The sequence below is a fragment of the Lithobates pipiens genome, unplaced genomic scaffold (genome assembly GCF_037356315.1).
Source record: "Lithobates pipiens isolate NorthernLeopardFrog02 unplaced genomic scaffold, aLitPip1_a1.2 Scaffold_3, whole genome shotgun sequence".
In the NCBI taxonomy this organism is placed as follows: domain Eukaryota; kingdom Metazoa; phylum Chordata; class Amphibia; order Anura; family Ranidae; genus Lithobates; species Lithobates pipiens.
The window spans coordinates 145,110,528-145,129,310 of record NW_027507790.1 but is presented as its reverse complement, the minus strand read 5'-3'; the positions used below and the strand labels follow the sequence as shown (position 1 = coordinate 145,129,310).

Genomic DNA, 18,783 nt, shown 5'->3' with positions numbered 1-18,783 from the left:
TATGGGGCTTAAAGCTCCACTTCCTAACTGACCAAGAGAAATGCTTAATACTATTTTATAATATATCATATTTAACATTTTATTGTATTCTTATTCATAATCGAATAAGCTGGTGTATTTGCTGAGTTTTATAGGCAGAGTGACAAATCAAATAGCAAACCGGTTAAGCACAATAGGTATTTTTTTTTTAAAAGTGCAATCATAAATTAAAGGGATAATCTGATGGGTTATAAACTTGTATTTTTTTTTTAAATGATAGAAAATCTTTTACAGATACATTTTTAATACAGTATACATCCATGGCACTCAGATAGCAAAGCATGCTAGGGCTAAGAGCTTTTAAAGTGATGTGCTCCTTTTGTGGTCCAAGAGACCCCCCCCCCCCACCCACCCCCATAGGGGAGTAAGAATCAAAGTCATTTTGAGAAGCATTATCAAAAAAAAAATTATTTTAGCGAGCTTTTAAGATTTTACATTTGAAAGTTTTATCAGATAAAAAAAAAAATAGGATTGTCAAACCCCCTTTGGGATACATGCTTAAAAAAAGAGAAAGTAGCACAGCACAGGCTTATAGAAATATAAGTGAGCTCAGAATTTTTACTATAGATAACACACCTTTTAATTAAAATAAGTGGCCTTCCTACTGTTAGCATAATTACAGTGAAAACCCGATAGCATTAGTAGCTCACTGAACGGAACCAAGCAAAATAAGATGAGCATTGGTGCCAATATCAACTACTTCACCTAAATTTTAGTTGAGCATGTTTGATAATTGCACCTATGAAAAATAAAAACTAGAAGCAGACAGACAGCAGCAAGGGGCAGTGAGGAGGCACCTACCTATTACACGAATAGTTAACCCTTTCTGCCACAGGTTTCAAGGGACTTTCTTTTCTCTCCTCGATCCCCTGATAGTTAAAAGACAAAATGAACAATTCTTGCACAATGCAGTTTCATGCCATCCCTGACTGAATCTCCCACCATATGTTTATATTTTTCTACATCACGACAAGGGTTGCTTAAAAATAGCACATTATGGATTATGGCCAATGAGAAACCTGACTCCCTTTGCTGCTTGGCAACTTGGATAGCTGCTGGAGAGCAGAGAAGTACTTTGGACTGTCTTTATGTTATTTCTTACAAAAACTAGGACATTAAAGTGGAGCTCCACCCAAAAGGGGAAGTTCTGCTTTAAGCACCCCCCTCCCCACCCCATGCCACATTTGGTGTGTAATTTTCTTTTGGGGGGAACGGGTATGTAGTTTTGAGAAGTGCCCGCTCCCACTTCTGGTCGGACTACCAGCGATCTGAGCGGAAGTTCTCCTCTCTCCCTCCGTCCCTGCAATCTTTTGGGACACATCACAGGTCCCAGAAGATCGTCCGACCATTCAGGAGGTACAGCATGACTCGTGCATGCGCAGTGCACACCCAGCTGTGAAGCCGCAAGCTGTTTCAGCCAGCTGCCCACAGTTATAATGCCAGTGCAGGAGAGAGAAGAGGGAGGGAATCAATTGTTCAAGTGGCCACACCGCTGGATCCTGGGACAGGTGAGTGTGTGTTTAATACAAGTCAGAAGCTACAGTTTTTGTAGCTGCTGACTTTTAATAAACATAAAAATGACTGGAACTCCACTTTCATTTCTAGAAGTGGGCTTATACTGATACAACTTCAGGTGTGACTTAGGTCACACTGAATCACATGATTCATCAAATGTTGCCCATTCACATCAATGCAGCACAACTGCGATGCAACTTTGGCTAAGGCTACTGTTGTGCAATTATATTGTCTATAGATTTTAATAGACATGCATCAAAATCACATCTACCTGCCTTGTTTGGTGCGATTTGTGCTGGTCGTTAGGAACCGGAACCCTCTGGCATCCTAACATCCAGTGACTCATCTCGGCTGTGAGCAGCAGAAATGAGTGATTGATTGTTAAAAAGCCGGTGTTCTGTTGATATATGCCCGCCATTGAAAAGGGCCTGCGCATGCGCAGAACGGAAAGGCACTCAAACTGATTTCCCGATCAGCTGGAATGACGTCACCATAGCGCATGTGCACATCGTTGGAGCTTTTTTTTTCATTAATGGGAGATACCATTTCATGGCCACAACTTAATGCTATGCAAAGAGCGGAGGGACACCATATTTGCATATGGTGCCTCACTGTTGCAGTGCGGGTGTACAGCGAGGCACAATCTGACATCTACAGTGTCCCTCTGCTCTTTGTATAGCTTTCAATTGTGCCCGTGAAATGGTATCTCCCATCGGAAAAAAAACTCCAACGATGTGCGCATGCGCTATGGAGACGTCACTCTAGCTGATTGGCAAATCAGCTGCAGTGCTGATGCCCTTCCCGTCTGCGCATGCATGGGCACTTTTCGATGGAGGGCACATACTTATAAAACACCTGTGCCCTTGCAGGCGTTCTAACAACAATGAGTCATCCCTGCTGTCAGCGAGCATTCCCTAACAGCGGAATGTAAACAAATGCGCTGCCATAAAAAAAATAGCCCCCAATGCATACCAGACCCTTAGGGTCTTGCATGGATTTTAGGTCCTTATTTGAGCATGAGACCAGGCAGGTCAAGAAAGCGGGGAGGGGAGACAAGCGAGTGCCCCCCCCTCAAACCATATTAGGCCACGTGCCCTTAACATGGGGTTGGGCACTTTGCCTGGGGGATCTTGTCTCCATGTTGATGAGCATAAAGGCCTCTTCCCACAAACCTTGGCCCAGTGGTTGTGGGGTGCAGGGGGTAGTTTATCTGAATATGGAAGTCCCCTTTAACAAGGGGACCACAGAATGAGTATAAGGTAGTAACTCTACTCATTCACCAAAAAAAATGTTAAAAATAAATAAAAACATGAAAAAAGTCCCCCCTCCCACGATGTAAACCTATCATCAATCACGATGAACGCTGGCAACTGACCTGCACCAAGAAAAAATAAAATAAAACAAAATGCGTGCCCCCCAAAAATCCTTACCAGGTTCTTATCTAAGCATGAGGCCAGGTAGGCCAAGAAAGGGGGTGAAGACAAGCACGTGCCCCCGAACCAAACCAGGCCACCATGCCATCAACATGGGGATGGGTACTTTGCCAGGGGGACTACCCCCCTTAAAATCACCTTGTCCCCATATTGATGAGCACAAGGGCCTTGGCCCAGTGGTTGTGGGGGTGCAGGGGGTAGTTTATCTGAATTTTCAAGGAAGCCCCCTTAAATAAGGGGCCCACAGAATGAGTATGAGGTAGTACCCCTACTCATTCACCCCACAAATTTAAAAAAATTGTATAAATGAAAACACACACAAAAAAAATGTCCTCCTCCCCCCGATGTAAACCTATCATCTAACATGTCACTTTTACAGCTCAGATTAAAAGAAAAGAAAAGAAAAGCATCAAAAAGAAGTGCGAGGAACTCATGCCAATAGCTCTGCTAATCTGTATGTAGTAAGATTCTGAATATCATGGAACTAATACAAAAAAATCATCGATTGCCAGTTGTAAAAGCTAAAATATAGCCAGGGATGTTCAATAATGGGACTGTCTGCATCTAAAAGCTTGCATACAGTACAGTATCTGAATTGCTATAAAATGACAAGATATTACTTAAAATCAGCCATAGAAAAAATTTAATTTTTAACATGCTAATGTGTAAAACTGGAAGTCGTAATCTGTTGCATGTTATAGTAAAAAACATACACTCAACAACAACAACTAAAAAAGTAACACAGGATGCTGTGGTTGACATGTTGAAATGCAGGTCACTTTTGTGGATGGAAGATCTCCATGAACTCTAGAACGTGCTGAGCTGGCCTATGACATACTTTATACTCCAGTGCCTCAGATAGAGTAGAAGACTCTTATCAGTGACACCAATGATTTATGAACATTAGGTGCTAGCAAAATAAAACACCTAGCTCATTCTCTCCTTAATATAAAGCACAAATGCCAAACAGGATTATTTATATTGCTCACTGAGAAGCCACAACCAAAAAATTTACAATGGAGACAGGAGTGATAAAGTAGAGACCACAAGTGAAGCATTTGAGGTTGAAAATCCAATATGAAATCTATTACATAAAGAAATTCTTTTGTGAAAGGGCTCCTAAGGCTAGATTACATTTCTTAAATCAATCTATGGCACATAATCAGTAAAACCATATCATTTAAACATAAAAATCGTAAGCGCACCCTGCTGCAGCTGTATCCCATTATACATTGTAACTTAAAGCAAGGTTCTATGAAGCTGTAAAGAATTGACTTCATACTAAAAAACATATTGCAGGAGTCCGTGCATGAGTACGACAGAAAGAGGAAGAGTGGTAGCCACAACTTTCTGCTCAGACACCTTCAATATTGTGATCCTATCCAAAACACCAACGTAAAGAATGTTTCTTTTACTTAATATTCCTATTAAGGCAAGACCTTGACATATCAATTACAAAAGAAAATAATATGACGCTTCTACCTCACCTACAGCGTATACTCCATGTTCAAACCCCCATTTCTAAGTGTCTTTTATTTAAAATATATGGACAAATGTGTGCATTGGCTGTGATGGTATAAAGACCAAAGGATAATATGATAATAACCAAATATGGATCTTTTATATAATCTATCCAGGAGCAACAACAATATTAACTCCCACACCATTTCTGGTGAAATTAGGTACTGCATACTGACTATTCATATATAGCAACACTGCGTTTACCTTATTCAGTAAGCCAAGTGAAGATTGACTTTGCAAAATGAACATTCTCTGCAGCTTTAGTACATAAACCTTTACGACATTACTCCAACAAGAGGGTGAAGTACACCATGCAGGTATAAAGCACACATAGCTCTATTAAACTAACATTTTTTTTATCTTTATCTAAACAAAATATTATTTGAAAAATGCAGAAATTGAAAGGACAAAGAGCTGCGAAAACTTTAAACAAGTAGTCAAAAATAGGCAAATTAGTGGGAGCTGATTTTTGACTGGCTGCAACTTTTTTTGCTACAAATAAACATTTAATACAAGGCGCTCACATGGAACTGATGTCACCAAGAATTATTTTCTTCTGTTCTCATTATTTCTGTCACTATGTCATGGGAGAAGGTCACATTCTTCACCATAGTCAAAAGCAGCTCCAATGGAATGATGGAGTGGTATTTTAAAAGTCCTTTAGCATGCTTTCCACCTTTTATCTCTGTAGTATGTAAAGCATGTGACCCCAATTCCTCTTCCCTTCACTAGTATAGTAATATGGATTATCTATCACCTGTCACTGAACATGTACACACTTAAAGCAGAGTTTCGGTTGTTTCTGTGTTTATTAAAAGTCAGCAGCTACAAAAAGTGTAGCTGCTGACTTTTAATAAACACACACTCACCTGTCCCATGGTACTGCGATGCAGCCCCCCGAACCTTCGGTTCTCTCACTCTCTTCTCCAGCAGGGAGAGAGGGCAGAAATGGGAGCTGGGAACCTGTAAAAACTAGGTACCCGCTCCCCCTGCCCCCCCCCCCCAAAAAAAAAATGACATGTCAAATATGGTATGTGGGTGAAACTCTGCTTTAACAATTACTGAACCAATGCAATGTGGGAATGATTCTCGGATATGTCAAATGCTTTTTAGTTAATTTAAATCTCTCTTTTCTTTTACATATAAGTGGATATAAAAAGTCTACACACCCGTTAAAATGTCATGTTTCTGTGATATAAAAAAATGAACTTTTTCCACCTTTAACCAGTTTCCGACCAGCCACCGCAGTTATATTGCGGCAGCTTGGCTCTGCTGCGTGAATTGCCGTAGCTGTACTTTGCTCACGCCCACCCACGCCATCCCCACGGCAATCGGATCCGTTGCAGAACCGATCGATCTACAGGCCTAGGCCAATGATTTCTGGCCTGGACCTGCTGATCGGTTCTGGCAAATGAAATGCCACCTCTGCCTGTGTTTACATTACATAGGCAGAGAAGGCATTTCATTCATCTCCCCTCCATGGGCGTCCGCAGAACTTTTTCCAAGGGGGGGCATCGTTTTAAGGCCACTCATGCTCTGCCCCTTTTCGACAATCTCATGAAAATCTTTCCACTGGTAATACATATGTGTTATATAACAGATAATTCATCTTCACTTTGTATTGGAAGTTACTCTGGCAGCTGTGTTCCATGCCCATATAGCCTAGAGAATGTACATCTTTTTACATTGCAATACATCTGTTGTGGCCATATTTTGATCTCATACTGTCACTGTATAGCCTATTTTCATCAAGATAAAAATATGGCAACAACAGGTGTATTGCAATGTAAAAAGATGTACATGCTCTAGGCTATATGGGCATGGTACGCAGCCACCTGAGCAGGCATGTACTGGCCATCGGGACTACCGGGAGTTTCCCAGTGGGCCGATGGATCAGTGGGCCACTCTGATGTAAGGGGGCTGGTAATGGGACACTCTGATGTAAGGGGGCTAGTAATGGGACACTCTGATGTTAGGTGGTGCTGATGGGACATTCTGTTGTAAGGGGGTGCTGATGGGACACTCAAAATGTAAGTGGGCCGGTCTGGATGAAGTCCAGGGCCAAATTTCTGTCCCAGTCCAGCCCTGCACCTGTGTAACCTTGCGGACGCCCATGCTTTCAAAAACCAGCCCTGGAAAAAATTTCATACCAGCCTCACAGCATTATAATACCAGCCCAACAGCATAACGTCATTATTTTCTTGTTCATGAAAGGGAAAAACCATACATTTTAAAGCACATTTGATGAAGAGAGTATTAGATATAGATATTATAGATTCAAATTCCAGTTAATAGTGGTAAGTGATCAATCATCAAGGGGGACCCCAGGAACTCAGAACGTGGGGGGGACCACCTTCTGCAGAAATAATTCTCTGGGGGAGTGGAGAGCACTGGGGGGAACAGGGAGGGAGAGCACTGGGGGGGAACAGGAGGGAGAGCACTGGGAGGGAAAGAATGGGAGGAGAGCACTGGGGGGGAAAGAACAGGGGGGGAGAGCACTGGGGGGGGGAAATAATGGGGAGAGAGCACTGGGGGGAAATAACGGGGGGAGAACACTGGGGGGAAATAACAGGGAGGGAGAGCACTGGGGGGGGAAAGAACGGGGAGGAGAGCACTGGGGGAAAGAACAGGGGAGGGAGAGCACTGGGGGGGGAAAGAACAGGGGGGGAGAGCACTGGGGGGGAAGATCAGGGGGAGAGCACGGGGGGAAAGAACAGGGGGGGAGCACTGGGGGGAGTGGAGGGCACTGGGGAAGAGCACTGGGGGGAAAGAACAGGGGGAGAGCACTGGGGGGAGAGGAGAACACTGGGGGGGAGAGCATTGGGGGGAGAAAGAACAGGGGGGAGAGCATTGGGGGGAGAAAGAACAGTGGGGAGAGCACTGGGGGGGAAAGAACAGGGGGAAGAACAGGGGGGAGAGCACTGGGGGGAAGAACAGGGGGGAGAGCACGGAGGGGAGAGGACTGGGGGAGTGGAGAGCACTGGGGGGAACAGGGGGGAGAGCACTGGGGGGAGAACAGGGGGGGAGCATTGGGGGGAGTGGAGAGCACTGGGATGGTGGCTAGAAAAGGATGGGGAGAGTTGGAGAGCAGGGAGGCAGCAAAAACAGGGGAGGAGAAAACTGTGGGGGGGGCAGGAGAGTGTGGTGGTGGAGGAGAGCACTGGGGGGGCAGGAGAGTGTGGGGGTGGAGGAGAGCACTGGAGGGAGGGCAGGGAGCACAAGGTGAACTGGGGGCAGTAAAATAAGTTGGATAGGAGAATTGGCAGGCAGGCCCCCTGCAGCCCCCCCCCCCCCCGATCCTCCTATCCAGACACTGTGGCACACAGGGTGGGCTGTACGGGTGGCATCTCCTCCTCTGGATCACAGCACTGGCTGGCTCTGTGTTCGGCGGCCACTCTGTGACATGGCCCGCCCCCCCCAGACTGGCTCATGTGATAGGCGGAACATTGATTCTCTCTACTATCACACGAGCAGGTCTGGGGGGGCGGGACTGTGTTACAGCGCGGCCCTCAAACACAGAGCCAGCCAGTGCTGTGATCCACAGGAGAGAGAGGAGAATGCAGCCGCCAGCGGATTCCGTAAAACAAATGCATCATGGTGGCGGCGACGGCAGACCCTGCTGGCTACTGCAACACCTTGGGGATTCCGGGGGGGGGGGCTCTTGACCCCCCTTGCCCCCTGCTGCGAGACGCCCATGCTCCCCTCGTGGAGCCCTTTTCTGTTCTAGTGTGAGAGCAGAATACATCCATAGTGAGTACACCAAGCACTACACTAACACCGGGACATATAGGCACACTTTTATCCCCCCAATCACCCCCTGATCGCCCCCAGTTAACCCTTTCACTCCCTGTCACAGTGTCACCAAGTGCAGTTTTCAGATTTTTCACTGATCACTGTACTGGTGTCACTTGTGACACTAATCAGCATTAGGGCAGTTAGTGGTAGGCCCAGATAGGTTTAGGGTACCCTCCATATACTCCCTAATAAAGGTTTAATCCCTTGATAACCCCCAGTTAACCATTTAACTCCCTGTCACAGTGGCACTAGTATACTGTACAGATCTCTTTTCTGATCACTGTAGTCATGTCACTTGTAACTCTAAACAGCATTAGGCAGTTAGCGGTAGTCCCACATGCACACACCATACACCTCCCTTACTATAATAGTGTTTGAACGGCACACACCATACACCTCCCTTACTAGAATAGTGTTTGAACAGATCAATAATCTGATCTATATTAGTACCCCCCCCCCCCCCCCCAATAGTCTAGTTTTCCCAAAAATTACGGCGTCAGCAGGATCAGCCCAGACACCTGCCAGCAATTTTGTTTAGCCCCTTCACCCAGCCCAGCCCACCCAAGTGCAGTATCAGTCCATGACTGTCACTTATACAACCCAGCACACAAATCTGCAGCATTAGCAGAGTCACACCTGATCCCTGCTAGCACTAACAATTCATTTTAGTGATTCAAGCAGTCACTGACAACCAGGTGTTCTTTTACCTTTGAGTTGCACTAGCTGTACCTATAAATTTAGTGGCCAAAATGTCCAAACAGAAGTACACTAGTGAAGAGGCCTACACGATGCTGAGCATGACAGATGAGAGCAAAGGGGAAGCTTCACTGTCATGTTCAGGCTCAGCATATGAACCTGTAGAGAGCAGCGACACCCTGACAGATAGCTCTGATGACGAGTAATGGTCCCTGCTAAGGTCAGGTGTACTCGACCCTGTTCTTCTGCTGCTGAGCTGCAACAACCGCATGGTTCTCATATGGAGCAGAGAGCCAGTAGTAGTACTGCTCAACCTGGTCGTAGACAAACCAGCACTGCAGTAACACTTGGTGACGTGGCGAGTTCCATAAGTGCAGTGCAAGCTGATGCAGTGGTTAGCACAAGTAGTGCCCTGCAGCCACCAAGAATTCAAAGACAGGCCCGTAGTGCCCTTCCTGATAGGTTTGCAAATGCTGATTGGCAGCCCCCCACTGCAGTGCCCGTACTTCGCTCATTCACTGGCCAACCCGTAAATTCAGGTGGAAACAAGGAATTTTAGTACCCTTGACTTTTATAAGCCTTAGACCAGGGGAGAGAGTCTGCTTGAAGTGTAATAAATTGCTTGTAGTGAAGTGGAGGGGCAAACGGAATGTTTTTGTTCTGTCCTCCATTCATGCAGATATGACAGTCCAAATTTCAATGGCGACTGGTGCTGTTGAGAAGCCCTTCTGTGTCCATGAATATAACCTTAACATGGGAGGGGTGGACCTCAACGACCAGATGATGTCGCTGCATTTAATTGCCCTTAAGGTCAAACCCTGGTATTAAAAAAGTATTAAAAAAGTCTCTGTATGCTTATACCAATTGGCTCTGCTGAAGGCTTATGTGCTATACAAAGTGTCAGGAAGAACTGGATCCTTCCTAAAATTCCAGGAAGAGATCATAACAGCCTATCTGTTTCCAGATGGTGCTGTGGCCCAACTTCCCAATGAAAATGCAGTGAGCCAGCTGCATGAGAGGCATTTTTCAGATGTCCTCCCTGGTACCCCTGCCAAAAGAACACCACAAAAGAAGATGTTGTGTCTCTAGAAAACGCAGATAAAGGCGTGACACCCACTTTTATTGTTATTTGCTTTGCAGGTACGCCATTGAGATGCAGCACTGATTTGCTCTCACAATACGTAAATCAGTACTGTAGGAGGTGATTTCACCACCAAAAAAGAGCATTGGGGCAGGGGTGGACATTAGGGGAGGATTGCCCCTATGCTGCAGCATATATTTTTATTCATCTTTCTTGGCAGAGATTTCTTAGTCCACATCGATATGTATGCCTATCATTAGAAGTGGGTGGATGCAGGGCAGTATTCTAATGGTGGGCATACCACTGATCGATGTGAATGGAGGAATCTTAGGTTCACAATTTTCATTTAACCCACAGGCTACCTGAAACAAAGAAGATTACTATATATGCCCAACAAAGACCAGTGAAGTGCTGGTATGTTGATGGACTTTGAGTGGTTATACCAGAATGATGCCTGCAGGTTTAGGTATCACCTTGGTATCGTTTTTTTAAACCCGGCGGTTGGCTTTCATGTAGATGTAATCCTAGCAGCTAATTAGCCACTAGACTGCTTTATAAGCAGTGGGAGGGAACGTCCCTCGCCATCTTCCATGGTTTTCTTGGGCATTACTGTCCCACCGGGGAACCCAAGAATGCAGCCAGTGGTTCCGCCAGCTGACCATACAGCTGATCAGAGATTAGAATGGCTCCAATAATCTCTATGGCCTAAGAAACCGGAAGCTATGAGCATTGCATGACTTCAGTTTCACTGAATAGAAACAGCTCCATTAGGAAATTGGGAAAGCATCTTATTACAACGATCTTGGTGTGGTTAGATGCTTTAACGGCTGAGGAGAGATATAGAATCTAATAGATCCCAAATGTTTCAAAAAAGAGTACCTGTCACTTTGTCAGAAACCTGATATTTTAACAAGGGTGTGTAGACTTTTTATATCCACTGTATATACAAACAAAACATGAAACAAATATCCACACAAAACAACCAAAAAATTTAAATAATATAGAAAACTTGTTCCGATATGCAGCAACCATCGCTAAAGAATATTGATATTACATCACAATCTATAATTCAATTAATTTCCCAACCATGGATCCCTCATAGAGCAGCAACACTATCAGCAGAGTCAGGAAGATCACCCGCACTAATGAGGGCTATACAGTATATGGGGAGTATAGCCAAGAGGACCAAATCTTATTAAATGTATTTGAACAGCCCCATGCTTATAAAGGGACTGTCTTCCGGGAATATGCCCAACAGGGAAAATTTGGAGTAAGAAGTAAATTGAATTTAACAAAGTTCTGATAAAATTCAAACTATATCTATCCAATTTAGGACAGAGCCATAACATATAAATGAATGTGCCTGCATGCAAACTGCAGCAAGAGAAATTAGCTGAAGGTTGGCAACCCCAAGAAATGCCTATGGATTGGATCATGAGGGTCAATTTCTGCCCACCCTACCATCTGTAGGATTGGGAATCGTCAGCCCACCACCAAACTTAGTAAGCTGTAAAGCACTTAAATGGATCCTGGCATTCCCATGTTTCCATTATTAAAATAACGGATCTATCTGTCTAAATTTGAATTGGGGTATCCAGACTGGGTAATTGTGTAACATATAAAAAAAGTAGGGCTTCCACGCCATCTTTGTAAAGTTGACCAGCCTCCTCCCCCCCGATAATGGTAATTTGCACCAAGCAGCACTAACACTTTACATTTTATGCAATAATGAAAAAATATTCAGATTTAGATACAGTATTCTGTCACATTCAGGGACAGCTCCCTATTTGAGAAGCTGCTACTGGGAGGGGCTCTCTAATTGGATCTAGAAGCATTGTCATCGATTTGTCCCAATTAATGGAGAACCTAAAGAATCTCTCATAGGTAGTAATTAGGGACATTACTTCAGTGTGTGGTATCACCCAAAAAAAGGAGAGTATCATCCCACGTACAGCTTATCTTCCTCCAGGTTATTTATTTTTTGATCTTGGTCTTTCCAGCCTGAAGGAGAGGTGTGGGCTTTTATAGACAGGTTATATATATATATATATATATATATATATATATATATATATATATATATAAAAGAGAAAGTGTAAAAATAAAAGAACAAAAGTAAAATAGAGAATTAAAAAGAAAAACAAAATTTAAAGCGCCCCTGTCCACGCTTGCTTGCGCACAGAATCAAACGCCACTAAGTCATGCCCACATATAAACGGCATCCAAATCACACATGCGAGGTATTATAGCGTGCGTTAGAGCGAGCGCAACTATTTTAGCCCAAGACCTACTCTGTAACTCTAAAAAGGCAAAGTGTAAAAAAGTTTAAAGCACTGCCTATGCAGGTTTTTAAGTACCAAAGTTTGGCGCCATTCCACGAGTGTGCGCAATTTACTGTTTTTTTCGTTTTTTCTTATTCATGAAACTGTTTTTTTTTTTTTGCAAAGAAAACTCATTTGAAAAAAATCACTGAACAAATAATGTGTCACATAAAAATTTGCAACAACACCATTTTATTTCCTTGGGTCTCTGCTAAAGAAAACATATATAATGTTTGGGGGTTCTGAGTAATTTTCTAGAAAAAAAATGATGATTTGTACATGTAGGAGCGAAATGCCAGAATTGGCTCGGATGGCAAGTGTTTAAAGACTGTTTAAGTTAGGACAAAGATGGACAAAAATGTAGCATATGATGACGTCGGTTGTGCCCCCGATGACGTCAGTTGTAACGAAACATGCAGGACGGAGCATATGTGCATGCCGTTTTCCACGCTTTCTTTGTGTACACCAATTGATCGATCTCTATGCATGGTCTACATTGCATATATACCTGCATTTATCTTCTGAGATGTGAGTACCCTTTATCCCGTTTGTGTGGAATAAACTAGTATTTGCCTTACTACACTATGTAGATGTTCTCCTTCATTTACATAAATTAGATTTGTTTGCCCTACGTCCATTTGTCTTCTATTGGGATCACTGAATAGCATCTGTTCATGCAAAGATCTGTGATGGCTGATTGCTAATCATTAATTTATCTGTGCCTATTTGACTCCGTGACAGAGTCCTCTAACCCTGGTAGGACTCCATCTTACACTTGGTTATGGAGACTGCTGGTGATGGTTGGATCACGCACATCATCTGTCAACTATTAATTTTTTGCACCACTAAATTAACTTTATTTGTCATTCCATAAACTTTTTGGGATTTCACGTGCACATTGTTACATAGTTACTAAGATTGAATAAAGACACTAGTCCATCCAGTTCAACCTGAGTGAGTGTCTACAATTGTCCCTATCCCTGTACATTGCACACTCACATTGGTCCCTACTCTCAGGGAGCCCACGATCCAAGGTCCCCATTCATATACCAGGGCCAATTTTGGACAGAAGCCAATTAATATACCTGCATGTCTTTGGAGTGTGGGAGGAAACCGGAGTACCCGGAGGAAACCCATGCAGGCATAGGGAGAACATGCAAACTCCATGCAGGTAGTGTCGTGGTTGGGATTGGAAGCAGTGACCCTATTTACTGCTAGGTGAGAGTGCTAACCACTACACCACTGTGCCACCCTATTGTTGTTAGTTCACTACTTCTTTGACTTTATTAGCGCTGCAATATTTTTTTTTTATTTACTTTATTGCACAATTTATTTGACAGTTTTTTTGCTACCTGCTTGTCCATCACATTTTGAGACTTTTTATTTTCATTTGTCAATGCGTTTTCTTCCCATTTTTTATACAAATACATTTTAGTTTATTGAACAAAACAGGGTATTAAACTGCAGAATGAGGTAAGAGAAAATAGATTAGATTAAGTAGTATTACTTTATAGGCTACATACTACATAGTAAAGTAGAAAATTCTTGCTAAACAAGAGAGGAGCTGCTGTTTTTTCATGACCTTGTACTTCTTCCTAGCCCATCATGTGTCTTCTCCGACTCCAAGCACGTGTTATGATCTGTCTTATTCGATGACTACAGCTTACTTTGTCTCCAAAGTGGTTCCTGTCTCACTGACTTCATTCATAAAGGCTGTCATTACAGGTCACACATCCAAACAGAGTGGAGCAAACCACAACAATCAATCATTATTCGCTTTACTGCAGCGGGTTTCAGTCAAAAAATGAATTCCGAATGGCTGCTATGTGCTACTACTTTTTACAATTTGTCAAGTCCATTCAGTGTTCTAGAAGGGACAAAACTTTCATATAAATCTGTACTCCATTCACTTTGTAAATACCAAATACAACAATTCTAGTCAACATGTATACAACAAATTTACGCACAAGTGAAAGACTTAAAAATCTAAACAAACTATTACAGTTTAACAGGTAGTTTAATCTAGGCAGTGCATAGCTGAATGCAGTTCTACTTCACTTCTCTCAAATGCGTGTTCCACTGTGTTTTCTCAAAATCAAAAGCAGCTGGTCAACTCGTATCCTTCTTTATAAGAACACCATGGAAAACAATCCTTTGAAGATGCTCTTTCTGGTTTATATACAAGGTGCTTTCAATTTAATTTACAGTACCGGTGTTTCTTGTTGCCCAGACGTTGGATGTATTCAGTGAATTTATAGTATATAATGATGATGTTCTGGCCTCTGACCTACTATTTAAAAGAGCAATTACTGTGCAGGATTATTGCCGGTGCATATACTTATCATGCAGTAATAATTATATGTCACATTCCCTAAAAGAGCGAGATACTTGGAAGAAGCATTGTGCAGACCACAACTGGGATATTTCCTGGGTCAGATTCAACATAAAAATACTTGAGGTACAGCTTGACAGATGTTCCATTAGTGCTAATCGCATTGTGGTTCATTAAAGAGAAAATATAATAATCTGTTTATAAGTAGGGTTTATTTTGCCTTTAACGGGCAGTAAAACATATGGACCTGGTTTACAGAGTGTAGAAAGTATGCACTTTCAGCATATTTATTTTATACATTATTTTGTTGTGGGAAGACATAGTGCACTCTTTTGAGGCAAGCGTGCAGACCCAGTATAGACAACACCAGCAACGGCGCCAACACTGAAAATGCTGCCACTCAAATAAAACCTGAGGTTTTCAGATAAAACACCTTTAATTACAGCAGGCATTATATTTATACAGTGAATGTTAAATATTCAATAGTTTCAATGCCTCTTGTTCCTTGTGTTCTTCAGAATGGTAAAAAGATATGAACGAATGCGCAGACCTTGAATTCCAGTTCCAGTTTAATAGGTCAAGGCTCAGAATATAGGCCTACTTATTTTGATGAAAGTGATGGCAATTAGCCAAGCTACTACTGACACCAGACACACATTCCGATGACAAGCCCAATAAATGTCCTGTGATATAGCATGTCTGTGTCCCCATCCTCTATAGAATTTCCATAAGAATATATGGAGAACTGACACTTATAACAATGTGGTAGTGTGACTACAGACCTGAGTTCAGACTATCAACCACCAATCTCTGGGCTCAGCAGTCACCTATAATCCTGGACAGCAGTAAAGACACAGAGACTAAACTACGCCCCTGACCTCTCATTCAAAATGAGGTGCAAATATTTGTAAGGTCAGTCTATCTAAAGCTATTTCATTTTTTACAAATGCTAGCTGAGAGATAAACCACCTGACAATACCTTCTATTTATTTGGGGCTCTACTAATGAGATCTCAACATTCAGGTTATTAAGTATGCACACCTACTCTATTATGAGGGTCTACAACTAGAGGTTCAATAGCAGGTGCTGCAACATGCACAAATTAACGTGAATACCCAAACCCTCCAGGTGGATAGAAATTGGTTCGAAAATTGTAGCAGGTAACTCACATTACATTGACATTTATTAACCACTTCAGCCCCGGAAGGATTTACCCCCTTCCCGGAACCAAGCCCTTTTTTGTGATACAGCACTGCATCGTTTTAACCGACAATTGCGCGGGCATGCGAAATTGTACCCAAACAGCTTTGTATTGATGGTATTTGATCACCTCTGCAGTTTTTATATTTTATGCTATAAACAAAAAAAGAGCGACAATTAAAAAAAATATATATATATATTTTTTACTTTTTGGTATAATAAATATCCCCCAAAAATATTAAATTCAATATGTATTCTTCTACATACACATACCCTCCAGGTCTGGTATGGATATTAAGGGGAACCCTGTGCCATAATTAAAAAAAAATGGTGAGGGGGTCCCCCTCAAAATCCATACCAGACCTTCAGGTCTGATATGGATTTTAAGGGGAACCCCGCGACAAAAAAAAAATGGTGTGGTGTTCCCCCAAAAATCCATACTAGACTCTTATCTGAGCATGCAACCTGGCAAGCCGCAGGAAAAGAGGGGGGAATGAGAGAGTGCCCCCTCCTGAACCATAACAAGCCACATTCCCTCAACATGCGGAGGGTGCTTTGGGGTCTGCGGGTGGGGGGCTTATTGGAATCTGGAATCCCCCTTTAACAAGGGTACCCCAGATCCCAGCCTCCCCCTGTGTGAAATGGTAACGGGGTACAAATGTACCCCTACCATTTCACAAAAAAAAGTGTGAACATGGTAAAAATGACATGACACGGCTTGGGACAAGTCCTTTAAAAAATAAAATAATAAAAATGTCCCTCGAAGTATTGTTCTTCTTCTCTTGCTTCGCAGACAGACCGAAAAAGAAAAAAAAGAAAAGAAACCATGACTGACCCGCCTCCATGGAAACTCCTGCGCTCACTCGTCCCCACCCCCTTTCCTGACCGGCTGGGCTGCGTGCTCGGATAAGGGTCTGATATGGACTCTGGGGGGCACCCCCACGCCATTTTTTTCAGATTAGGGCTTCCCCTTTAAGTCCATACCAGGTGACGGGGCCAGCGACGTGCCAATCTCGCCACCAAAGGCGGCGACATTGACCTCTAGACATGTGCAAAAGGAAAAAATTTGTTTAGTTTCGTTTCGTTTTAATTAGTTAATTAATTAATTTAGTTTAGTTATATTCATTAAATTCTTTAAATTCGTTTTCGTATTTCGTTTAGTTTTCTGCCGAATTCGAAAAATTGGTCACATTCGAAAATATTTCAACCAAATTCGAAAATATTTCTACCGAATTTGAAATGATTTCAACATGATTCAAAATTATTTCAACCACATTCAAAACTATTTCAACCACATTCAAAACTATTTCAACCGGATTCGAAAATATTTTGCGACCCGACTTTAGGGTCATGTATCTCAGGGTTACTTAGTGCTAGAAATCCCAAATTTGGATATGTTGTAGTGCTAGTTCTATTGTATTTGCATACCAAATTTGGTGTTTCTAGCTATAAGTGACCCCAAGATATGTGGCCCCAAATTCGGGTCGCAAAATGTAATTCTCTGCTGCACAAAAGTGCTTGACATTTTGTGACCCGAATTTTGGGGCCACGTATCTCGGGGTCACTTGGTGCTAGAAACAAATTGGGGTCGCAAAATGTAATTCTCTGCTGCAGAAAAGTACTTTCATATTGCCCATATATGGGGTCGCTTGGTGGCAGGTGACTGGCAAGTGGACAATCCACAACTTGGTCACATGGCACTCGTGGCCGGTCACATGGCACTCATGTTAAGTCATGTGGCACTCGTGGCCGGTCACGTGGCACTCGTGTCAGGCCACATGGCACTCGTGGCCGGCCACATGGCACACATGTCAGGCCACATGGCACTCGTGGCCGGCCACGTGGCACTCGTGTCAGGTCACGTGGCACTCGTGGCCGGTCACGTGGCACTCGTGGCCGGACACGTGGCATTGGTGTCCGGTCACGTGGCACGCGTGGCAGGTCACGTGGCACTCGTGGCAGGTGTCGTGGCAAGTGGACAATACACAACTTGTGGCAGGTGACGTGGCAAGTGGACAATACACAACTTGTGGCAGGTGACGTGGCAAGTGGACAAATACAATACACAACTTTTGGCAAGTAGACAATGACATACAGCATATGCACTTGCCTTGCGATCGACATCCGTGACTTCTTCAATCAGGCATGCTGACAACTTCATTGATACCATATAAATGAAATAAGATGTGTGTGTTTTTTTTTGCACTGGTACACTGCAAGTATGAAAAGTTGATGTGACAGATATATAAAAGTAAGTATAAGTCACTAACCATCTTCCAAAATTTCTAATTCAAATCGAAAAGATTAGAACAGAATAGGAAAAAATAATTTAATAGAATAAAATAGAAAGAATATACAACCATCTTCTGAAATTCAAATTTGAATAGAATAAATTTGAATTTCGAATAGTATGAATTCAAATTTTTAAATAAATTAATTTTAAATTTGGATAGAAAAGATTATAATAAAATAGAAAATAGACTAGAAAAATGATAGAACAGAACAGAATAGAATATATTATATTTTATTCTGTTCTGTTCTATTGTTTTTCTAGTCTATTCTTTTATATTCTATTAAAATCTTTTCTATTAAAATCAAAATCATTATATACTAAATTCGAATTTCGGAAGATGGTGATTTTATAATATATATATATATATTTCTTTCCGGCATTCGAATTTCGTATAGAATGAATACGAATTTGAATAGAAAAGATTAGAATGGAAATAGAGAATAGACTAGAAAAACAATAGAACAGAATAGAATATAGATACTATCTATTTCATTTTTAATTTCTTTTGCAGATTACTATTTGTTTCCATACGATCTCCTGCAGACTATTAGCATCTA

At 42.4% G+C, this 18,783-nt stretch overlaps 1 protein-coding gene across 2 annotated transcripts in view; it reads right to left on the bottom strand.

Annotated features, from left to right (window-relative positions):
• LIX1 (limb and CNS expressed 1) overlaps positions 1 to 18,783 on the bottom strand; it is a 237,958-nt gene that overhangs the window by 189,155 nt on the left and 30,020 nt on the right. The window lies entirely within an intron of this gene.